Below are 25,786 nucleotides of genomic sequence, written 5' to 3'. Positions count from 1 at the left end.
ATTGTAGATCTGTCCCAAGTAGATTTATAATATGTTTTGGGCATGATTTTTGGGCCTCTCTTTGGACAAGACCTTCCTGTCCTATAAATATAAGGCCAATTAAAACACACTTGATCAAACCAATTTATGACCATAGATGGCTTCCTAGGAGGCTAGGACCCATTATCGTTCATCAACTAAACTCGATGACCATAGGTGGCCTGCTAGGATTGCTAGTTGACTTAGGGCACACTAGCGACGTCGACGCTCTGATGGGTCCCTCCTATGCGAGAGCTTTGACGGTCTTTTCTAGTTTTCTTGTCAATTAGACTAGCCTTTTTTGGTCACGTAAACATGAATTTAGCTCTTAGGTTCCCACTAAACCTAGCTGTCCATCACCACGAGTTACCCCTTCTTGGGAGCATCCTGAGAAAACCTGGTCATCCGGTTTTGGCAGACAAAGCCATGAAGTTCATTTTTTTGTTACGTACGTACCAATGCTTTAGTGTTTGACCGAACTTTGTGTCAACAAAAATATAATTTATATAGGATTTTGTGTGATTGTGTAGTGTTTCATCATCATCCATTGTTACCCCTCCACTCTGGTCTCTATATGTTAGATGATGCGTTAGTGGTATAGTATTTTTAATATCCTGATGGTAGAGGTGGTCATGTAATGGTAATTCCCATTACAATTGTTGAGGTTTCAAGTTGTAACAAAATCTCTACAAAATGAAGGTCTACAACAGATGGTTAAACATGGTACGGAATAGGGAACTGGAGCTTAGGGTGGTGGATGCGTAAGCTTGTGACTTCAACTACTAGTTTTCAAATCTTGGTGCAAATGTTTAACAACATACTAATGTTTTTCATATGTTTAGATTTGTAAGAATCACACTTGTGAGCATATGAGTGTAGCGTGCATGGTGTATATATGCATGCCTATAATTAATATAAAGTATATTAATAAGAATAAGCCAGCATAGTTACACATACCGGGAGCCAAATGCAGCTTATGAGGATAACCAAACAGAAGAACGATACACACAAACAAGGTAAGAAATATGGGAACCTGGAGAATACACAAAAAAATTAGGGAGTTGATGAAACAACTAACTTAACTATAGTATAGTAATTATGGACATGCACAATAAAAAATTGGATACCTCCCAAATATTGAATTGGCTGGAAATAAATTTGGGTATTTTTCAACTGGCTGCCAAAGAAAATAGTACCATAATATGATTTATGTAGAGACAATATGAAAACCTTAAATAGCAAACATCTCTCATGGATACCTGTGCGAGGTATCCACCAATAGCTGGCCCAATAATAAGACCTATTGCCCATGATGTGCTAACCTAGTCATAAAATTAAAGAAACGTAAGTACAACGGCCTGAAATGTTGTGTTAAAATTCAATAGCATGATATGTAATATTTGAAAACTTACAAGTGTCAGTCCAATAGCTTGCGCCCTGTTCGCTTGGGCTTATTTGGCTTATATGCCATGGCTGAAAGTACTGTTGGCTGGTTTGGTGTGAGAGAAAAATACTGTTCGTTGACTGATAATCCATGGCTTATAAGCCAAATACGACTAAGTGAACATGCTGCTTGTTCAAATACTTATGCTGAGAGGTTTAACACACAGGAATACCTTGTTCAGATACATTGCACATGAGAAAGGGTAGAAATCTACCAAAAAAATTAACATACAGGAATACCTTGTTCAAAATACTTGTACCAACTACCAACGGTGTGGGGACATGGCCGTCGTGATCGGCCCATTCAACGAGGGCCTTGACGGCGCATGCTCAGCGCAGGTGATAGGAAAAAATCTACATTACCTCCCTCAACTTTTGCGAAAGTCTATTTTTCCTCCCTGAACTCTAAAACCAGGTAAACCACCTCCCTGAACTTTTAAAACCGTTCGTTTTATCTCCCTGACCAGTTATAAGCGGTTTTCAAAAGCAATTTTATCTCCCTGACCAGTTATAAGCAAAAAATCCCTCCCCCTCGGTTTGCTTCCCTGGGTTAGTTCCCCCGATCTACCAAAGTACCTGTAAGATGGTGAATTCTAACCCCGAGTCAAGCAGCCGCCTCTAATAACTACTTCGCGTAGTAGCAAATGACAAGGCCAGCAACAAAGCAGATCTGCAATACAACCATTGGTGTTCTATGGCATCAATGGCTTTGCACAAGTACTAGCGTAACACGTATGCATCATAGCAAAAATTTCCATTTAAGTTTAGCAAGACACTAGAGCTTGGTGACACCAATGGAAATTTTTTCTAGCTAGGTCCGCTCCTGGCTGGCAGACCTGCAATGCCGCCATCCCCGTGTTCCTACAACATCTACCACAAATCAAAGCAGAGCGGATCTTTATTAAAAGTTAAACAAGTTTTCATGACACAGAAGACGGCATCTTTGTTTGGTACGTAGCCAGTACACTAGTTAATTAAAATGCATGTGCACCAAATTATGAGTTCTAACCAACTGATGGCCAGCTGCTGACGCTGTTATTTTTGTCATAAGTGTATATTAATATATGAAACTCGATGAAGACCGTGGGATGCGCATGATTCCTTCGGTACCCTACAACGAGAAGAAGACTACTACGGCAAGGACAAACTAATAAATAAGAAGACTAGACCGACTTTTGGTTTATGTCAAAAACTAATGAAGAAGACTAGTTTAAGGATCAACTTGGCTTAATGAAAACAAAACGTAGTCCAGGAAATATATATGGGCCGGCTTAGAGTAATTGGGCCATATTCATGGAGTGGATGTGACATAGCTGAGCCATGTGCCCAGCTCTCTGTCCCGTGGAGTTTTGTATCGAAGAATAATAGAAAATTGAATCTCACCCACCCAGCCAGCCAGGTGCCTCAAGCATCATATGTTTGCCATCATCCACGAGGAGCCCAGAACCGGAGCCAGTATGTCCCTCTGAATAGAACTTGCAAACACGTTTTCGGGTGACATTTATTAAATACTGTATCATTCCTTGTTAGCCAAATTACTTAGCAAAGGGCCGCAGCCCTAATCAATAAGGCTAAATTATGGTTTTTGTCCCCCAATTTGGACCAATTGCAAAAAAGATGGTAAGATGGCTATATGCTCACTCATCAACAGCTTCATTTGTACTAGCTATTTGAGGTTGTCTCTAAACTAGACTGAGCTTTGTTGTTTGTCTAGGATTCTTCCTTCTCATGATTCTGTTGTGCAATCATGCCTTTTAAAAAAAATTATGGCAAAACAATTAAAACTCGTCTTCCTCGGCTCTCATGGTGTATGGTATGTATCCATAGCCATAGCCACATCTGCTGGGAAAGCTAGCTAGCAATCATGTGTGTTCTTATTGCTCTCACGTCTTCATCCATCATTGTTCGGTCAGCACCGTGAGGGTAGCAGGCCGGCACGTCTGCTGAAATGCAATTGTGTCGCCACGACATGATTCCCCGAGCGATCGAGATCGCGGTTCCATTGCAGGCTCCAGCCATCGGAAGAACATTGATTTTCCATGCCACAAGCAGGAAACATGAAACTTTTGGAGGGAACTAGAAACGAGAACATTGATTTTTCACGCCATGAACTCTTGCTTTTCTTTGACACCAAAACAGCCAACCAACAAGTGGCATTGGAGGAAACCAGAAACTTTGGCATCATGGGTATTTCGTACTTTTCCCACCGCAGTTTGACACCGTTAGAGCCAAATCTGATGACAGTGGCATGGAGGGCAAAAAAAAAAAGTTCGGACCAGTGACGTGGCTAGGGGCATACGGCATGGCGGCGGAGAAGGAGCACCGCAGGGGTGTGGCTGGGGGTATACAGCACGGCGGCGAGGTCCTCGCCACCGACCACGCGGTGGTGGTTCGTCCATTTGCTGCCATGCTCGTTGAGGTGTTAGGTTGTCCCTCCCGACGTGCAGAGATGAACATGTCCACCAGTTGTTCGACCAAATGCCTCATAGGAGGTAAATTTACCAGCTCAAAAAAAGGTGATTCTATACAAAGCAAACCTGGCAACCATGCACACCATTTTGTCAGCTAGGCTTAGACAATACAGACAACTAAACAACTGAGAATTGGCTTGGTGGAAGCACGCCAAGGTGGCCTAGGCTTAGACGGCTAGTCAGGCTAGAAGGAGGACAGGAAACCAAACACACCCTATATACACGGTTCAATCCAATCCTGAAGCTGTTTCGGTTCTCATTACGACCTATTTAATGATATTGATGATTTTTAATTGAAGTCATTGTGTTAGTGCACTATAAAAAATCATCATGCTATTGCCAACCGGAGGTTTCCAACGGAGCACTTTAATCCTTATAAGACATACTAGAAAATATGATAAATTATACTCCCTCCGTTCCAAATTATAAGCCGCTTTGACTTTTTTGGTACATCCATTTTGCAATGCATCTAGATATAATAATATGTCTAGATACATATCAAAATGAATGAACAAAAAAAGTCAAAGCGATTTATAATTTGGAACAGAGGGAGTATATACTTCTCAGCCAAATCATAATTATATATCCATGAATTCAGTTGACTCTAATTACCATGGAAAATTTTGATTAGATCTATTTTCTAAAAATTTATCCGCCTCAACATGGTTGGAGTTTTCACAGCATGCATCTGCGATGAGCTTGTCCACACACACTACTGGAGGCGCCCTCTTTGCCGAGGGCCCAGGGCACTCGGCAAAGGCTTTGCCGAGCGCCGCCCTCGGCAAAGGCTTTGCCGAGCGCCGCCCTCGGCAAAGAGCCGTCAGAAAAAAATTTAACGGCAAAGAGGCTCTTTGCCGAGGGCCATTTGTCGGGCACTCGACAAAGCCTTTTCCGAGTGCCAACGGTGACACTCGACAAAGAAAAGCAGCCGTCAACGGCGCTGCTCCTTTAACGGCGCCTTTGCCGAGTGCCGACAGTTGGGGCACTCGGCAAAGACATTTTTTATTTTTTTTCAAAAACTCTTTGCCGAATGCCACGGCGGCGCGCACTCGGCAAAGCCATTTTTTAATTTTTTTTAAAAAGCTCTTTGCCGAGTGCCTCCCCAGCTTGGCACTCGGCAAAGATTTTTTGCTTTTTTTTTTAAAAAAAAATCTTTGCCGAGTGCAATGTCCTGGCACTCGGCAAAGTTTCCCAGCTTTGCCGAGTGCCATGACCATTGCACTCGGCAAATCAACCGAAATTGCAATTTTTTTTGTTTTTTGCATTCCACTTACACAAATAATTCAAATATATATCACATGTCACATATATATCACAAACATCACAATAATCACATATATATCACAACGAAACCATTTTCACACATTATATCACAACCACAACTCAAATAACAACATATGGCAACCACAAGTCAAATATCACAACCACAAGTCACAAATTCACAACCACAGTCCATCAAGTCCAAGCACAAGTCACAACCACAAGTGAAGCTCAAGTCCAAGCACATGACGAAGCACAACTCCTCAAAAAAGCGGCCTATGACACGATGGTGAAGCAAAGGCTCTATCATTCGGTGACGCATGAGCGGGGTTATTCGAACCCGCCGATGGAAGCTGCAAAAAGGATAAGAGGTTGCATGTGTGAGATTCATCTAGTAAGTTTCTATGTGAAGCATTAGTGTATGTCATAGCTAGTGCAAGCATCTAGTAAGTTTCTATGTCAAGCATCTAGTAAATTGAGAATGTCAAGCATGGTTGTATGTCATAGCTAGTGCAAGCATGTAGTAAGTTTCTATGTCAAGCATCTAGTAAGTTTCTATGTCAAGCATCTAGTAAGTTTGTATGTCAACCATGGTTGTATGTCAAGGAAGCATCTAGTAAGAGTGAACTTTCATACTTACAGGAGTGGCTGTAGGAGTAGGCGGTGGAGGAGCTGCCAACGGCAAAGGTACACCCCCTTGCTGGACACTCCGCATGAAGGCCTCCATTTCTTGCATCCTCCTCTCCTGGGCCACGAACGCTTCCCTCTGGGCCTACAGCTGCGCGCTCTGAGCCTCGACCACGAGCTTCTAGGCCTGCAGCTCGGCCTGCAATACAAACTTCAATGTTTTAGTAATGCAAATGTAACTTAGGTGTGCAAAGATGAACGTACGACGAGAAAAACAGGACGTACCTCGAGAGCGTCGACCCGCTGCAGTGACGGAGTAGGCCGTGGGCGTATGGGCTGGCTGGAGCTCGTGCTCCGTGCTCGGAGCACGTCGAGAGAGGGAACAGTGGTGGAGTCGATGGCGCCGTCTGCAATCCACAGCCGCCCATGCTTCTTGCCTCCTCCTAGCCTCATGATGGTCTATGCATCAATGGGCTTAGTGCGCACATCGTAATCTTCCCCATGGACCTCCCTCACCTTTGAGGTGTACTCTTGGACCTTAGTGTGCACGGTCGGGTCGGAGTACACATCGCGTGGGGCAGACGGGTCGAAGGAGACAGAGGAAGACGCCCTGCCCATGTGGGACATAGCCCACGCAGAGAACTCCGAGACCTCCACGCCCGAGTGTGCAGCCTCCTGCGAGTAAGACGGCAAGATGGTGAGAAATAAGGCAGATCTCAGCGTCAAATAAGATAAAAGAAATCACTTACATATGCTTGTTTGTAGGCGGGGAGGCTACGGCTGCCTTGATGGTGAGTAGCACCTCGCCTCAGTAGACGTTGGTCCCGCTGCCTCGCGTGGTTCTCAGCAAAGTCGTTGGACAACCACCTGTCCACGATCATCTCCCAACACACGGAGTGGGATCGGCACCACCAGGGAATCACCTACAAGTCATCGATTATTTGACATAGAAAAAGATAAAATTAAACCGACTTAATCTCAAAACAAATCATTATTAATGTTTTTTGTCTACCTCAAGGTACTGGGCCCGGGACAGCTCCACCTGTCTTGCATCAGGCTTGCTGATGGACTACTTCAACACCACGGCGTAGTAGTCTCTGTGGGCCTGCACGCGCGCCTCGTGGTGCATGTCGGTGATGTACTTCCTACAGACGGCGGCAGCCGCCTGATCCGCTCGGGCCTCAAGTCCTTCTTCCGGCTTGAAATACCTCTGCATACAAAACCGATGTATCCATTCATTATTTCAATAAAAGACTTGCCCAATGAAAATGTTGTGCGAGAGAGACTTACCCAAAACTCCGCCAGTACCCGCTCCTGCTTGTTGCGGTACCTGTCGTCAGGGGCCAACTGGTACCTGTCCCACATGTAGGCCAGCTCCCGCACGTCCTCGGACACGTTCACAAGGCCAGGGTACCATTTCCTGCACAAAACACCAAGGATGCTCGCGGGGGAGCGTGCAGAAGTACCTGACAAAACCAACCAGGCCCTGCACGAGTGATTAAGAAAATTTATCAGTTCCTCTTTTGATTTCCAACATTATCATATGAAGTAGTTGTGATAACATCTATAGTTACTTACCTCTTTGCCATAGGGCGAATCAGTGCCCGGTTGCGAGGAAGCGGAGGCTGAGGGAGGCTCGCGGGACCTCGCTGGTAGACAGTCGGGGTAGCGGAACTGTCGCCCTCAGCGGCCTCATCCTCGGCTGCCTCGTCCTCGGCTGCCTCGTCCTCGGTCTATCGGACGTCCTCGTCCTCGACCTCGTCCTCGGACATGGCCGTCACGTGCTCCTCCTCCATCACCTCGTCTGAAGGTGGCGGGGAAGGAGTCCGCTGCTTCCTGCTGACCCTGGTCCTCCTCCTCTGACCTCCTGTGGACGCTACCCCTAACCTCGACCCCTCGTCTGAAATGGGAGGGCGTGGTCTCCTGTAAAGGGAGGCTGTCTCACGTCGTGGACGGCTGCTCGCCATCACCTGCAATCACAAAGAATGAACAAGACTTATTAGTATATATATTAGAAATAGATTCAAAATAAATAAAGAAAACACAAACTTAAACAAATGTAGTATTACATGTATTAGGAATAATCTTCATGATTAGGATCATAGGTGTCGTCATCACTATCAAAATTGTCCAAATGGGCAACACTATCTGAAGGTTCTATGTTGTCTTCGTCATCATTGCCTAGCCTTAATTGGTCAAGCATTTCTATGTCCTTGGCATTTTGCACCACATCTCAATCAACCTTGTCATCCTCCGTTCTGTTGTCTACTTCCATTTCGATCGCTTCGGGTAAGACTATCTCAAACGTGCCTGGTAGCCCATCTTCTTGATAGAACTGTCCATCATATGTGTTTGCGTTGAAGTTGTAATCGTCATCGTTTGGGGCAGGTAGTTTACCATGTGGAGACACCCTGTGCACAATAGCCCAACCCTTAAGATCCGCTTTGTCTTGGTTGGCATATCGTGTATAGTACACCTGCACGACCTATTGAGCCACAATGTAGACATCTTTTCCTAGATAGACAGAATCTTCTCGAATCTCGACTAGCCCAAGATGAGGGGTCCGTCTTGTTTCTCGAGGATTAAACCAGTGGCATTTGAACATGACAGGTTTATGTTTGTGACCATGAAATGAGAGTTCATAGATTTCCTCTACCATGATAGTCGAGGCCATCAGTGCTGGGTGTGCAAACTCCGCTATTTGTGGTTTTCCGTTTGGGCCAAGTCTGCTCATATCTTGTTGTGTGGAAGCGATATCCATTCACGTCATAACCAGTAAATGACTGCACCCTAATGTCATAGCCGCCTGCAACCTATCTCAACTCCTCACTCATGGATGAGTCAGTCTGGGCCTGCAAGCTCAAGCTTGATAGGTCGTTATATTAATCGAACAAACGAGAAACTTGGAATATGGAACGTGGGAGCTAAATTGGACATTACCTTTTGTTTGAACCAAGAAATGAAATCAGGCCTCCCCGCACCCGCACCCCGAGAAAGAAGGGTGTCATGTTCCTGCGAGGTAGGATCCCTTGATTGATGCCAGGACTCACGAACAAATTCCCTGTCCGAACGAGAATCAGTGGGGTTGCATGAAGAATATTCAGGGCATATTGAAACAAGTTCGTTGAGAACTTTTGCGGGGATCGTAAGCTGCCTCTTCTAGCCATCTCCAGAGTCTACCTCTAGGTACCTTGAGGATTTATACTTCGGATAGTACTTTACATCCTTGTGATCTTTCCTAAATAAGACGCACCCCTTCGGACAAACATGTATCTTGTCATATGGCATCTTAAGCATATGAAGTAGTTTCTGTGACTTGTGCAAGTTCTTCGGCAGAATGTGCTTCTCCGGTAGCATACTGCCAAACACGGCCAACATCTTATCAAAGCCTTCGTGACTCAGATTTAACTCGGCCTTCAACCCCATAACACGTCCAATGGCATCCAACTGAGAAACCGTTGTACTCTCATGAAGGGGTTTATGTGCCGAGTCCAACATTTCGTAGAAGGCCTTAGCGGCTTCCTCCATCTCCTCCTTCTCACATCCTTCTACGAAGTGAGCTTGGTGAGTGTCATCTAGCATGTCTGCTACTCCGGCATCATCATCAAAAGCCTCGAGGCGTGGTCTCACCACCTCCGCTCTTATACAATCTGCTTCACCATGGTGGATCCACCGGTGGTAGCTAGCCATATAACCATTGTACACAAGATGTTTACCCATGGTCACCTTGTCTACCCTTCTGTTGTTGTCACATTTGCTACAGGGACACCAAAGTTTAGAATGTCCTTTAGCTACACCCGAGCTCCATGCATGTTCCAAGAAAGCATCTGTCCCATTCACCCACTCAATGTCAAAGTCACTTCTGCTTCTCCGGCCCGTGTACATCCACTGACGGTCTTCCATCCTTCCACATATACAACACATAGTAATGTAACCATCAATTGCATCTACGCGGTGTTCCTACTCTCTAATAGGTGAGGATAGGTCCTAATCCCACCCGCGGATGCATAGATGTGGTTAGTTTCCATGCTCCGCTCCCTATCCAAGACAGAATTTTGGCAGCACCTCCCCGCTGTTCTCTCGATGCACGTCCTGCAAGGGAGAGTGTGTATCCGAAGAACAACAGAGGGTGATGCCGAAACACCATCTCGGACCGGAGCGGACCATGGAAACTAACCCATCTACGCATCCGTGGGCTGTCCAAAAAACGTGGACAATCCGAAACAAATACGGTCGTAGATATACAAAGATCTGTATACCTCCAACCGTATCTCTTTCGGATGGGAAACACCTAACTAGGTTATGTGACCAAAGACCACATACGGATAGAGGGGTTATACCTAGGGTGCCGGTGAGGTCAGGGTAGCGGGGCGGTGGAGAGTCGGTGCAGTGGCGAGTCGACGTGGTGCAGGAAGACCCGCAGCGCCGACGAAGACGATCGGGGTCGCCGAGTCCCTCCCACAGATCCTCCTGCAAAAAAGGGCAAAAATGGTTAGTGTCAACTCAAAATTTCGGCAGCACCTCCCCTGCACGGGGAGGTTCCCAAAACCTACAAAAAACATGGCACAAAGGCCAACAACCACATATATACCAAACATGGGCACGAAGGCCAACAACCACCAATATATCAAGAGGGGCCATGTACTTTAGTTCTCTTTCCATGCAGATGAAAGTATTGAAGTAGTACAACAACAATTACTACTAACCCTACAACTACTACTAACACTACTACTAACAACTACTTAACTACTAACAGTACTAATACTAAGAACTACTTAACTATTAACAACAACTACTACTAACCACTACTACTTACTAACTACTACTATTTACTAACTACTACTACTACTACTAAGCCTACAACTAACACTACTAACTACTACTAACAACCACTACTACTTACTAACTACTACTACTACTAACCCTACAACTAACACTACTAACTACTACAACTAACACTACAACTAACACTACTAACTACTACTACTAACACTACAACTAACTACTACTAACACTACTAACTACAACTACTACTAACACTACAAGGGTAGGGCTTACCTTGGCGGCAAGAACGGCAAGAGCGAAGGCCGGCGACGACGGCGGGGATGACCGCAGCAGCGTGAGGATCAACGGGCGGTCAGAATGGCGCGAGGATCGACGGGCGGTCGAGTCGGCACCTTCCTCTTCTTCCCCCCCTTCTCTTTCTTCCTCTTCCTCCTCCGGGACGGGGGCGAGGGGCGCGGGATGGGGGCGGGGGCGTCGGGGCGGGCCCGGCAGGACCTCGCCGGAGGGGGACGACGGCGGGGTCGGCGACGGCGGCGCGGCGACGCGGGGGCGGGTGGGAGACGAGTGAGGAGGGGGTGGGGGTGGGGTTGGGCCAGCCCATTCTGGGCCTTTAGGTTAAAAGATTTGCTGAGTGCCAGGCCCAGCGGCACTCGGCAAAGGTTTTTTTATTTTTTATTTTAAAAATTCTTTGCCGAGCGCCCTGTGACCTGGCGCTCGGCAGAGGCTTCTTTGCCGAGTGCCAAGGTTGGTACTCGGCAAATTAATTTTTTTGTTTTTTTCACCCCATTTTTTTTCTGGGGCCTTGCTACAGTAATTAAAACTCCATTTCAAAATTTGGGACAATTTTTAGTTTTCTTACTTTATTTCCTTAATTAGTTTTGTTTCGTTGAATTTTTCCGACTATTTCAAATTTGAGCTGCAAGTGCATGGAATATTATAATCTAGTGCTTCGAAAAATGTTATTCATGGTATTTGGTGTATGTTGAGTCTCTATCCACGAACTCGCATCAAATTTCGCGCATCTTCTTTACGTAACATGACAAGCCACTTGCCGGAAAAGTGTTTTAAAATTATATAAAGTCCATACGAAGTCCAAAAATCACGAAACTTGTCGAGGTGTCATGTTATCGCATGTGTAGGCTGTGGTAAAAAAATTGAGAATGTTTCGAGCAAGTTGCGACGTCAGATGCATAAAACCCAGAGCATGTGTAGGCTGTGGAGATGTCTGGGTTTTATGCATCTGATGTCGCAACTTGCTCGAAACATTCTCAATTTTTTACCACAGCCTACACATGCGATAACATGACACCTCGACAAGTTTCGTGATTTTCGGACTTCATATGGACTTTATATAATTTTAAAACACTTTTTCGGCAAGTGGCTCGTCATGTTACGTGAAGAAGATGCGCGAAATTTGATGCGAGTTCGTGGATAGAGACTCAACATACACCAAATACCATGAATAACATTTTTCAAAGCACTAGATTACAATATTCCATGCACTTGCAGTTCAAATTTGAATTATATATAAAAATTCAACATAATCAAATTAACCAACCAAATATAACAAAAAAAACTAGAAAAAGAACCAAATTTGAACATGAAGTTGTAAACAATGTAGGCGGGCCCAACAAAAAATTTGGGGTCAAAAAAACAAAAAAACAAAAAATAAAAAATTTGCCGAGTGCCAGCTTGGCACTCGGCAAAGACTGTCTTTGCCGAGCGCTGGTCCAGGGGCACTCGGCAAAGAATTTTTTAAAAGAAAAATTTCAAAAACGGTTAAAAAGTCTTTGCCGAGGGCCTAACGGTGATGCCCTCGGCAAAGATTGACGGTACGGGATGGACATCGTGTCAGGCGGTGTTGCCGAGGGTCGGCCCTTTGCTGAGGGCTTGTTGACGTGTGCTTGTCTTTGCTGAGGGTCTGGCCCTCGGCAAAGAGTCTTTGCCGAGGGCTGTTCTTTGCCGAGGGTCAGGCCCTCGGCAAAGACTCTTTGCTGAGTGCCCGAGCATTTTCCCTCAGCAAATCCTCAAGCCCTCGGCAAAGATGCTCTGTCCAGTAGTGACACCACGTAGTTTACATGTTAGCGGTCAGTTAGAGTTGTATCCACTTGAGCCATGAAAACGGCATCTTTGTTTGGTAGGCAGTATACTTGTTAATTAAAATGCATGTGCACCAAATTATGTGTTCTAATCAACTGGCCAGCTGCAGACGCTGTTATTTTTGTCAAGTGTATTAATATATGAAACTCGATGAAGACCTTGGGATGCGCATGCAGATTCCTTCTGTACCGCTACAACGAAGAAGAGACTACGGCATGGATAAACTTGGTTATATGTAACTTATAAATAAGAAGACTAGACCAACTTTTGGTTTATGTCAAAAACTAATGAAGAAGACTAGCTCAAGGATCAACTTGGTTTAGTGAAAACAAAAAGTAGTCCAAGAAATATATATGGGCTCAGAGTAAATGGGCCATATTCATGGAGTGGATGTGACCTAGCTGAGCCATGTGCCCAGATCTCTGTCCCGTGGAGTTTTATATCGAGGAATAATAGAAAATTAAATCTCACCCACCCAGCCAGACGTGCCCCGCTTCCTTCTCCGTTCGGCACAGCTATTGCTTTTTTTAATAATGGAAAATTCCGGCTCCAGTCCTCTCCAAAAAGAGGCATCAGTCCATAGCTAAACAAATACACTGACTTTAAACGTTTATAGCAGTTCTGCAATATTACTGTAAACGGAAAATAAAAGACCATCCACTGGATGCGAAGAACCGCATGGAGCAGGACTCAAAGACTTGGCACGCCTCAAGCATCATATGTTTGCCATCATCCACGAGCTGCAATAAAGCCCAGAACCAGAGCTAGTATGTCCCTATGAATAGAACCTGCAAATACGTTTTCGGGTGACATTTATTAAACACTGTATCATTCCTTGTTAGCCAAATTGACCAGCAAAGAGCAGCATCCCCAGCCAATAAGGCTAAATTATGGTTTTTGTCCCTCAACTTTGACCAACTACCAAAAAGATGGTAAGATGATGGCTATGGCTAACGCGTCAATAGCTTCATTTGTACTAGCTATTTGAGGTTGTCTATAAACTAGACTGAGCCTTGTTGTTTGTCTGGGATTCTTCCTTCTTCTCATTGTTCTGTTGTGCAATCATGTTTTTTTGAAAAAAATTATGGCAAAACAATTAAAACTCGTCTTCCTCGGCTCTCATGGTGTATGGTACGTATCCATAGCCATAGCCATAGCTGCAAAGCATGCATGCTGGGAAAGCTAGCTAGCACTTATGTGTTCTTGTTGTTCTCTCATCTTCATCCATATCATCTCTCGGTTAGCCCCGCGAGGGTATGAGGCCGGGACGTCTGCTGCAATGCAACTGCGTCGCCATGACGACATTCTTTGCTGAGCGATCGATCGTGGTTCCATTCCAGGCTCCAGCCGTCGGAAGAACATTGATTTTCCATGCCACAAGCAGGAAACAGGAAACTTTTGGTGGAAACCAGAAACGAGAACATTGATTTTTCACGCCATGAACTATTGCTTTTCATTGGCACCAAAACAGCCAACCAACCAGTGACATTGGAGGAAACCAGAAACTTTGGCATGACATTCATACCTGAGGGTATTTCGTACTTTTCCCACCGCAGTTTAACACCGTTAGAGCCAAATCTGACGAGAGTGGCATGGAGGGCAAAAAAAAAAGTTCGGACCAGTGACACATGTGTCTGCTTAACTTTTGTAATAATTGTTGACAACCAAAATTGTCCAAAAATACAAAATGGGCTCCTCCATCATATTTCTATCGTCAAGACAGCCAGAGAGCATATTTGGATCATCACATTTGGAGCCTGGCGAAGAAAACAGCTTTCGGGAACTGACCCAGCTAAAATTGGCTTAGCTGACTCCCAAATTGGGCTAGGCCGACTTTCCCAACTTTCTCAAATGCAAGAATGATATGTACCATTGCATTTCTCTTGTCGAGCTGATTGAAAACTTATATGGATCCCCTCGTTTGGAGTCTGGACAAATTAATTATGAATTTTGGAAGCATTTTGCCCGGAACCCGCAGAAGTCAGCTTAGCCGAGTCCAAGTCAGCCAAGCCAACTTTGGCAGGTCTAGAACGGATCTAAAACGCATTTTGATGCGATTTGGAAGGAGTTTCGACTCCTTGAGGGATGAGGTCACCTCCAACTTATAAATATAAGGGCCACGGCTGATTGAGGTGTCCAACACACGCAATCGATCAAAAACCAATATACTCTTTCCCTTTGTTGCCCTAATATCTCTCCCAACCCCATGTTGTTGTTCATCGCTTGATCCGACGATCAAGGATGGCACCCTAGTCTTGCTCGCCGACCTAGGGCAACCCGACGATGTCCTGGCCCTGACAGGGTCCCTCCCGGGCCAGAGCTTAGACGATTCCTTTGCTATATTTTACTCTTAAACTAGTCATTCTTCGTCACACAAGCACGATTGGTTACCCTTTGGTGGTTTGCTCGTAAACCTCTCCGTTCTTCTCCTTGTTAGTGTGATATCCTCGCTACCCTAGGGCTTCAAACAGTCTCAACCCAAAAAAGTCGCTAGGCCAATTCCCCAATTCGGCTAGGTCAGTTTTGGCTAAATCGCGTCGCCTCGGTCCATTTTGCGACCCGTGTGTTATAAATCTAGTGGTTTCCAGCAGATGGAACGCAATGGAGCCTTTGCCCGGTCGAGTGCTCTGGGCGAAGGTTAGAAAGAGTGGAAGGTGGGCCTAGGCTTAGTTAGGGTTTCATAAATGCTCTCATCAACCAACCCTTTGCAGAATTTGAGTCCCCTTACTAAGGCTACTCTTTATAACTCTACCCCTTGTCGGTCGTGGTACATTCTCGGAATATTCCTATGCTAGCACAAGCCGCTACGGGTACTTTGGTTGCCCTCTTCTTCAACTGCCCTTGCTTGTCGAGCCACCACCGATGGGCCATCACCGGCCCATGGGCCAATGCTATCGTCGAGCGAGAGCTCTCCTAAGTTCTGGGTCCTCCGCTAGGGGCGCCTTCGCCGGGACCTCTGCCTCCGTCGCCTGGACTGTGGCCTTCAGCGCAGCTCCAGGCCTTCCCGGACCATGGCCTTCGCCTCAGCCTCTAGGCCTTCGCCCGGAGCGATCGACCGAGCGGAGGTGTTCATCTCCTTTCCCTACATGTCGCCCATGAAACTTGCAAAGCTGTTAGTTCTATACCGTCATCGCGAATGTAAGGAAAATGGACCCTAGGCCCATTTACTTTGGATTTTGGTGTTTGATGACCAACACAACCAAATTGGACTAATGAATTTGCATGTAATTGTTTTATAGTTTAATAAGGTGCAAGACGTGACTTGGACGAAGGCGACATGATGATCCCATGATCAACACCATAAGCAAGACCCTAGAAGCACAAGAGAAGACCCAAGATATCAAGCAAAGTCCAAGCACAAAGATAGGAACCAAGCCAGACTCAAGACCATGAAGAAACTAGCTCGACAGAGGTGACCAAACGCGGCCCTATGAGGACCGGATGTGTCCGATCAGTTGCTCAGCAACAACAGGCATCAACAGCAACGATCAGACATTGAGCAAGGCAGTGACCGGATGCAGGAACTTCACTATTCATCATCATGCCAACAACTCAGTGAGGACTGGACGCAGCGGCACTGGATGACCGGACGCACAAAGTGTAGCATCTGATTGAGTCTAGAGAAGTTCTAGAGCGGCGCCAGTGTGACCGGACGCGTCCGATCGAGTGTGACCGAACTCGGCCTAGAGTCTGATCAACGTGCGCGCTCCAACGGTCAGGACGACAGCAGCGTCCGGTCAGTAGCAGAAAGCTGGGTTTTGCCCCCAATGGCTACTTTCTCTATGGGGCTTATAAATAGACCCCCAACCGGTCATTTTAGTGGTGGAAAGCTGAGAAAACATATCAAGGGTGTTGGTACACCATTTTAGTGATCTCCACTTGCATAGTGCTTAGTGATTCATTAGGTGATTAGCGTAGGTGCTTTGCGAAGTGCTTAGGTTGATTAGACCACCGCTTATGCGCTTGCTCTAGGTTTAGGCCTAGTGTTTAGTGAGGTTTGCATACCTCTTATCTCTTGGTGCTTGCACGCACCATTGTTGTACATTGGAGGGGCTTGTAGTCTTGCGAGATCACACCAACCGCGTTTGTGGTGTGGCCACCACCATATACCAAAGGGAACAAGGCCCTCGATAGTTCGGCCGGAAGCTTGATAGTGAAGACGGCGGGGAGCGGTCCAGGAGAGGCTTGCCGGAAGGCACACCAGAGACCCACTTGCGAGTGGGGAAGGCCCGGGGCTATCCACAGAGTTACCCGACCAGGAGCTGGGCCCTTACGAGGGGCTCCAACGAGGACTAGGGGAAAGTTTACACGCTTCTCGATACCTTGGTAAAAATACCGGAGTCACCGACATGAGTTTGCATATCTCTACCTTACTCTTTAGCTTCCTCATTTATATTGCAATATTGGTTTGTGCTTTACTTTCCTAGCTTAGTGATAGGCTAGTTGATAGGTTTGGTACCTAGGTTGCATAACCTTTTTGCGGTAGAGATAACAACACACCTAGCAAAACCGTAGTAGCACATCTAGATAGATTACTTTCTTGTATAGGTTTTGACTAAGTGAAATTAGAGGCCTTAGTTTAGAGTTAGAGTTTTAAGTTGCTTAATTCACCCCCCTCTTAGGCATCATGGTCCCTTACAAGTGGTATCAGAACCGGTTAGCTCAATTAGGACCTTTGGCTTAACCGCCGTTGAGCCGATGCTATTTAGAGTGGTTGGGATGGATACCTCTAGGCCTCTGCACTTTGACGGCACTAACTTCCCCTACTATAAATCTAGAATGGCTTGTCACCTTGAGGTGGTAGATTTGGGTGTTTGGAGAGTCACTCGTGATAGGATGAAACCCATTAAGAATCCCGATAAACCCACAAAGAGTGAAGAAAAAGAAATTCATTTCAATGCTTGAGCTAAAAATTACTTGTTTGAATCTTTTAGCATGGATGTGTTTAACTAAGTGTTCACTTTAAATACGACACATGAAATTTGGTTGAAACTCCAAGAACTCCATGACGGCACAACTAATGTCCGTGAGAAAAACATTGTCTAGCTAAACAAAATTATGATTCCTTTAAAATGAATGATGATGAGCTTGTTCGTGATATGTATTCTCGGTTGAATCTAATTATCAATGAGCTCCATTCAATAGGATTAACAAAGCTAGATGATATGCAAGCATCATCACCATCCTTCATAACATGGAGGACTTGAGCACCATGACTCCGGCCATAGTCATTGGCAAGATAGTGGCATTTGAAATGTCATGGAAGATGGGTCAAGAAGAAGCCTCATCATCAAGCAAAGGCAAAGGTCGCGCACGTAGTGAGAAAAACAAGATGAAGGGCAAGCAAGTTGGGAGAAGCTCAAGCTCAAGCTCCTCAAGTGAAGATGAAGAAGAAGAAGCTGATGATGATGATGAAGATTCAAGTGATGATGATCAATCTTCCTCCTCCACCTCTGACCTTGATGAAGAATCAATCAAACTTATCAACAAGGTGGAGAAGATGATCCAAAGGCTCAATGTCAAGGGTGTGCCCATCCAAATTCAAGTTTTCATCTTCACAAATCAAAGAAATAAGCAAAGAAAGAAAGGATGCTATGGATGCAGTGAGTTGGGGCACTTTGTGGAAGTTTGTCCAAACAAGCCCACACCCAAGACAAAGAAGAAGGCATGCAAGGACAAAGCCCTCACATCAATAAATTCATGGGATGATTCTTCAAGTGAAGAAGAAGACCACCACAAGAGGCGCGGGCACAAGCACTTATCATCAAGCACCTCACGTGTGTGCCTTATGGCATGAGGTAACAAAAAGCCTATCCCTAGTGATAGTGAAAATGATAGTGATAGTGATGATGAGCTACCTTCTTATGATGAAATTGTACAAGAAAATCTTAACTTTGCTAAAGTTTGCACTAGTCAACAAAAGAAGCTTGAAAAATTAAAAGAAAAACTAGATAGCTCACAACAAGCTTATGCTACTTTGCTTGAACAATATGAAACTTTTGCCAATCTTAATATGGAGCTATCTACTAAAATTGAGCAACTTGAGACTAGTGCAAACATAAATAATTGCACAATCAATGATGAGCAACTTGTAAAAAAAATGAAAAATTAAAGAAAAAGTTAGCTAGCTCACAAGATGCTTATAAAAAGTTTGCTCGCTAAAATGAAAATCATGTGCAAACATTGTGATGAGCTAACTAATAAAGTTGCAAATCTTGAAGCCGTCGGTACAACCCCCACCGAGGCACCTAAAAAGAAAGGTTTAATTTTTGACATGCCTAAAAAGGATGCCTCTACTTCTTGTAATGATTTATGTTTAGACTCACCCTTGTGCAACCAAGTTTGTGTTGAGAAAGTTGATGTAGAAACATGTACACAAGAGGTCGCAATGGAGAAAGAGCAACTCAAGCAAGAAGTGGCTCGCCTCTCCAAGGACTTGACTCAAGTGAAAGGCAAGATAGAGCAAGCCCAACTTCATCAAGATAACACCGTCAAGGAAGTGAAGAAACTTGATGAAGGACAAACCATGGTTTGCTACGTGTGCCACAAGGAAGGCCACAAGTCCTATGAGTGCAAGGTGAAGAATAGGGGAGGAGAAAAGAAGAAAGAGAAAAACAAAAAGCAAACAAGGAGGCTCTCCAACACCTACACCAACAAGGTCGACAAGAAGGCCTCCACACCCTATCTCTTGAAGAAGAAGAATAATGACAAGGTGGTGGGCATCAAGGTGTACAAGCAAGCCAATAATGGAGCCAAACATATTTGGGTGCCAAAGGAGATCATTTCCAACATGAAGAGCACCAAGAAGGTTTGGATCCCGAAAGGGAAGTGAGAAGTCCAATGGACTTCGGGGAATTTGAAGACTTGACAAAGTATGGGTGCATTTCATGGGGTGCATCACATTAGATCATGTCAATTGCCAAGTGGGTTAGTGTACACTATGGACCCAAATTCCCCTCCCCATGTTAGGTAACTAGATTTAATCTCTTGCAATTTCAATTAGCATCTAGTTCCTTTTCATGCCTAGGTTTGCATTTGCAATTTTAATCTTTTGTCTTGCATACACTAGGTATATCTTATGGTAGGCTTGCTCGGTTTCACTCTTAATCCTTGGAGCAAACCTACATGGTTTAAATTGTTTAGGAGCATGGCACATAGCTTGTTTTACAATTGTTCATCTAATATGTGCCAAAGTCTAAATTGTAGATAATTTCTCCCGAATATCACTTTCAAAAATAATTCTCACATTCATGTGATGTCATCTTTCAAGTGGTATTTTTTATTCTAAAATCCATGTGCATGTCTTCTACAAGTATTCCATACTTGTGTACACAAATTTAGAGAGAGGTTACTCTATAAATTGGATGCTTTGAGACTAACACATTTTCAAGCTTATCATGTGTGTAGTAGTCTCATTGCAAGGAAAATGGAGTCCCCGGAATTAAGCATCATACTTAAAATATCCATCACCTATTACAAGTGGTATAAATCAAATTGGTTTCCACATGTGGTATTTCTAAACCGATATCATCATGTTGATTTCACTTTGGTATATGCTTTCTCCATGCATTATATAGATTAAACTCCCTTGAGCATTAATTTACCAATTATGCATAAACTACATTCTCCATCATATGTATGCATATATTTAGGGGGAGCTTAGTCTATGTAATGTGAGAGTCAAATTTTGTGACCTATTCCACTCCACATACAAAGGATCACAAAGTTTGACCCTCCCTAGTGCTACTAATGTCTTCCTTTTCTGTGTTTGATTCCAAAGGGGGAGAATTTGTAGGACCAAAAGCAAGCCCGATCATAATAATTTAAGTGGTAATTTATAAGTGGTAATGGTCTGAGAAAAAGAGGATAGTGGATTATGGAGTTAGGGGGAGGCTTAAATCCATAATGCCACATGGGGATATTTGCAAGGGCAAGATAAGTTTCCAAAGATGTTTACATGTGGTATCTCTTAGCATCATATAACCTTGCCCTTTGCATTGCATCCTAGCAAGTAAATAGTTTTTAAATTCTAAAATTTTTATTATTTGCTTGTTTTTGTCATGTTGTCATCAATCACTAAAAAGAGGGAGATTGTAAGGAAAATGGACCCTAGGCCCATTTACTTTGGATTTTGGTGTTTGATGACCAACACAACCAAATTGGACTAATGAATTTGGAAGTAATTGTTTTATAGTTCAATGGGATGCAAGACGTGACTCTAACAAAGGCAACATGATGATCCCACGATCAACACCATAATCAAGACGCTAGAAGGACAAGAGAAGACCTAAGATATCAAACAAAGTCTAAGCACGAAGATGGGAACCAAGCCGGACGCAAGACCGCGAAGAAACGAGCTCGACAGAGGTGACCGAACGTGGCCCTATGAGGACCAGACGAGTCCGATTAGTTGCTCGGAAGCAGCAGGCAGTAGCAGCAACGACCGGACACTGAGCAAGGCAGTGACTGGACACAGGAACTTTACTGTTCATCATCACGCCAACAACTTAGTGAGGACCGGACGCAGCGGCACTGGATGACTGGACGCACAAAGTGCAGCGTCGGATTGACTCCAGAGAGGTTCTAGAGTGGCACCAGCGTGACCGGACGCGTGCGATCGAGTGTGATCGGACTCGGCCCAGAGTCCGATCAACGCGCATGCTCCAATGGTCGGGACGATTGGACGCGTCCGGTTAGAACAAAAACAGCGTCCAGTCAGTAGTAGAAAGCTGGGTTTCGCCCTCAATGGCTACTTTCTCTATGGGGCTTATAAATAGACCCCCAACCGGCCATTTTAGAGGTGGAGAGCTGAGAAAACATATCAAGGGTGTTGATACACCATTTTAGTGATCTCCACTTGCATAGTGCTTAGTGATTCATTAGATGATTAGCGTAGGTGCTTTGCAAAGTGCTTATGTTGATTAGACCCCCACTTATGCGCTTGCTCTAGGTTTAGGCCTAGTGTTTAGTGAGGTTTGCATACCTCTTATCACTCGATGCTTGCGCGCACCAATTGTTGTACATCGGAGGGGCTTGTAGTCTTGCGAGATCACACCAACCGCGTTTGTGGTGTGGCCGCCACCGTGTACCGAAGGGAATAAGGCCCATGGCGGTTCAGCTAGAAGCTTGATAGTGAAGACGGTGGGGAGCGGCCTAGAAGAGGCTTGTCGGAAGGCACACTAGAGACCCACTTGCGCATGGGGAAGGCCCAAGGCTATCCATAGAGTTACCCAACCGGGAGCTTGGCCCTAATGAGGGATTCCTTGCGAGGGGCTCCAACGAGGACTAGGAGAAAGCTTGTGCACTTCTCGATACGTTGGTAAAAATACCGGAGTCGTCGATGGGAGTTTGCATCTCTCTACCTTACTCTTTAGCTTCCGTATTTACATTGCAATCTTAGTTTGTGCTTTACTTTCCTAGCTTAGTGATAGGCTAGTTGATAGGTTTGGTACCTAGGTTGCATAACTATTTTACGGTAGAGATAGCAACACACCTAGCAAAACCGAAGTAGCACATCTAGATAGATTACTTTCTTGTATAGGTTTTGACTAGGTGAAATTAGAGGCCTTAGTTTAGAGTTAGAGTTTTAAGTTGCCTAATTCACCCCCCTCTTAGGCGTCATGGTCCCTTACAACGAACTCTAGCCTCCACGGCTCATAACCGTGTCCCAACACCGTGCATTGTAGCACTTGTGGTGTGTGACCTATCTTTGTGTCAACAATGACACACATGGAATTTGAAACCTTTATAATGGCATACATGGAAAAGACCCTGTTCTCAAATCCATGGATATTTATATCCCACCCACACTTGTCCTGAAACCAAACACACACTTCATCAACTAAGGGGGTGTTTGGTTGCCCCTCCTAAATTTTAGTCGTTGTCCCATCGAATGTTTGGACACATGCATGGAGTATTAAATATAGACTAATTATGAAACTAATTGCATAGTTTGCGACTAATTTGCGAAACGAATCTTTTAAGCCTAATTAGTTCATGATTTGACAATGTTTGCTACAGTAAACATGTGCTAATGACGGATTAATTAGGCTTAAAAAATTCATCTCGTGAAGTATTGACAAATTTTGTAATTTGTTTTTTTATTAGTATCCGAACACCCCATGCAACATCCTCCTGACACACCTCCTAAATTTTAGTAGCTGGATCCAAACACCCCCTAAACCCTAACTAGTATGTGTCTAGACTAGATGAAGTAAGGTCTTCACTCCTCTTCACTGCCAGCGAGATCGTGGCACGAGGAGCGGGGGGGGGGGGGGGGGGGACTGGTGGTGTAGAGGATCCCTAGGACAAGCCATCTTCTTGAGTAGAAGTGTAGTATTGTTATACAATATATGATCACTCGTGGGCATGGCTATTGAGACTTTTCCCTGTGTGCCATTATAAAAGATCGCAATACTCTGTGTGTGAAAGGATCAAGATGCCCAAGAGGGGGGGTGAATTGGGCTAATTCTAAATTTTCTTGCAATAATCAAATCCTACGGATAGCCCAATTAACCCCTTGTGCCTAGAAAAGTGTTTCTATCAAACTAATGCACAAAGGACTTACAACCTATGTTCCAAACTTACTCTAGCATGACAATTCTATGAATGTAAAGACAAGTATTGAATTGCTCAAAGTAAATGCTCAAAGTAAATGCTCAAAGTAAATCGAGAGAGAGAGGAACGCGGCGATGTTTTGCCGAGGTATCGGAGAGTCACCACTCCCCACTAGTCCTCGTTGGAGCACCCGCGCAAGGGTGTAGCTCCCCCTTGATCCGCGCAAGGATCAAGTGCTCTCTACGGGTTGATTCTTCAACACTCCATCACGGCGAATCACCCAAAGCCGCTCACAACTTGGGTTGGGTCACCCACAAGCTCCGCCGGGTGATCACCAAGCTCCCAACCACCATCAAGCCGTCTAGGTGATGGCGATCACCAAGAGTAATAAGCACGAACTCTCACTTGACCACTCGAAGCCTAATGAGAAGATGGATGCACACTTGACTACTCTTGATTCACTAATGTGGTTACTCTCTTGGATTCTCAAATCTCAATCACTTCACTAGGACCTTGCTCTTCTTAGCACTCACAAACGTGTTTCTCAGCTGTTGGAATGAGCAAAAGTAACTCCACACACGAGTGGAGCTTCTATTTATAAGGCAGCCTGAAAAATAAACCGTTATGAGCTTCTGCGGGGTGACCGAACGCTCCAGTCGTGTTGACCGGACGCTCTGGTCTGTTCAACCCGTGAGCCAGTGAGATTGTGTTGACCGAACGCTGGCAGGGTCCGGTCAGCACTGACCAGACGCGTCCGGTCGCACGAAACCCTCACTGGATGCTTACTGGACTCGACCGGACGCTGAACCCTCAGGGTCCGGTCAGTACTGACCGGACGCGTCCGGTCGTAGATTCCCTTCTCTAGAACCTTACTGGAGTTGACCGGACGCTGCCTTTCAGCGTCCGGTCACTTGACCTCTCTAGCATTTGGTCGCACCAAACGCTGTCTACTGATCAAATGAACTGACCGGACCCTGCGGCCAGCATCTGGTCGCACCGGGGCCAGCGTTCGGTCAGCATTTGATCCTCCATTCACTTCCAACTCTCGATCATATGTGAATGAAGTTTGCTCCAAAGGATCTTAGGCATTCATAGGAGCTACCTAGAGCTAGTTTTAACAAGTGTGCACCACACCTAACTCACTAGACTCAACTAGGTCAAGCTACCCGTCCATACCCCCCTTAATAGTATGGCCAAAGGAAAAACAAAGTCCTAAACTACTCTAAGTGTCACTCCAACTCCAATCGACACTTAGAACTAGTCATCCTTAACCTTGTCGTCCATCCTTTGAAAATCGAAACGATTTCCATCATAGGGGCATGACAACTTTGATTGCCCAATCGATCTCCATTACCATGACCTAACTTAATTGCCTCTGCAAAACACATGTTAGTCATAGTAATCTTGTATTGTCATTAATCACCGAAACCCAACTAGGGGCCTAGATGCTTTCAATCTCCCCCTTTTTGGTGATTGATGATAGTACCACCTCGAGTATGTGAAAGAGTGAGGTTTTTGATGGGCTTGGTTCATATAAGCTTTTGTCGGTAAAAACAAAAGTGTTAGTCAAGCTTATATGACGCAAGCCAACACAATGTACTCAAAGAATATGAATTAAGCATGAGTACAAGTAACAAAGCTTTTTTTCATCGGAGTATAAGCGCGGAAGCAAAGGCAAATGAGCATAACACAAGTGATATGACATATACATAATGTAACGTAGAGAGCACACATGTCATAAATCACAATCACGTAGATAGCACTATCACATAGATATAATAAAGTGCACGAAAGTAGACACACAAATGCATAAGTAATAGTGTATCACACAAATAAAACTCCAAATGTATAAGCTAATACTATATAACTAGCTCCCCCTAAAACTCACTCCCCCTGAGTCTACATACTCGAACCCTCTCCCCCTTTGGCGTCAAACACCAAAACCTAAGGGTCGGTCGGCGGGGCTGCAGCGGATGAGCCAGGCGCTGAAGTACGTGGAGCAAGATGGAACTAGGCGCCATCATCATCTGACCCTGAGCTCTGAATAGACTGACCCTCTGAAGCAGGAAGTGTCGCTGAGGTGGTCTGGGTCTGAGCTGGGGCTGGTGCTGCCTGCGAAGCTGCTAGTATGTCTATCATAGGATCTGACGAGGCGACAGATGAGGGGAGCCTCTGAGTAGTCACTGCAACTGGAGCTGCTGTAGAAGGACCAGCGGTATGCATGTGTGGTGGAGTAGGCATGCCGGTCAGCTCGCTGAAAGATGCTCCAAGACTCCTGGAGACTGACGTGTCAGGCACAAATAGTGAGGGTGACTGCTCTAGTGAGAAACCCATGTGATATGGAGTGAACTGCGGGGCAACCACCGGTGAGGACAACCACTGGGACACCTGAACTGTGGGTGAGGCAAACTGAGCTGGAGGCTGTCCCTGACTCTGAAGCCCGCTGGGCTGTATAGCTGGAGTCATCATGGTGGAGGCAGGCTGAGCAAGCTAGGGCGAAGGCTATGGCAGTGGGGCCCCAAGTG

The 25,786-nt window shown here is 45.1% G+C and overlaps 1 long non-coding RNA gene across 1 annotated transcript; it reads right to left on the bottom strand.

Annotated features, from left to right (window-relative positions):
• Nucleotides 1–558: 558 nt before the first annotated feature.
• Nucleotides 559–1,451, bottom strand: LOC136507948 (uncharacterized). The gene is made up of 4 exons (XR_010771795.1): nucleotides 1,431–1,451; nucleotides 1,278–1,340; nucleotides 1,146–1,195; nucleotides 559–1,051 (listed from the first exon to the last, which is right to left on the bottom strand). It is a non-coding gene; the product is annotated as an uncharacterized lncRNA (long non-coding RNA).
• Between the last annotated feature and the right edge of the window lie 24,335 nt (nucleotides 1,452–25,786).

Source organism: Miscanthus floridulus, chromosome 15, assembly GCF_019320115.1.
Source record: "Miscanthus floridulus cultivar M001 chromosome 15, ASM1932011v1, whole genome shotgun sequence".
NCBI classification, from domain to species: domain Eukaryota; kingdom Viridiplantae; phylum Streptophyta; class Magnoliopsida; order Poales; family Poaceae; genus Miscanthus; species Miscanthus floridulus.
The sequence above is the reverse complement of the archived record's forward strand: the minus strand, read 5'-3'. Positions and strand labels throughout refer to the sequence as shown.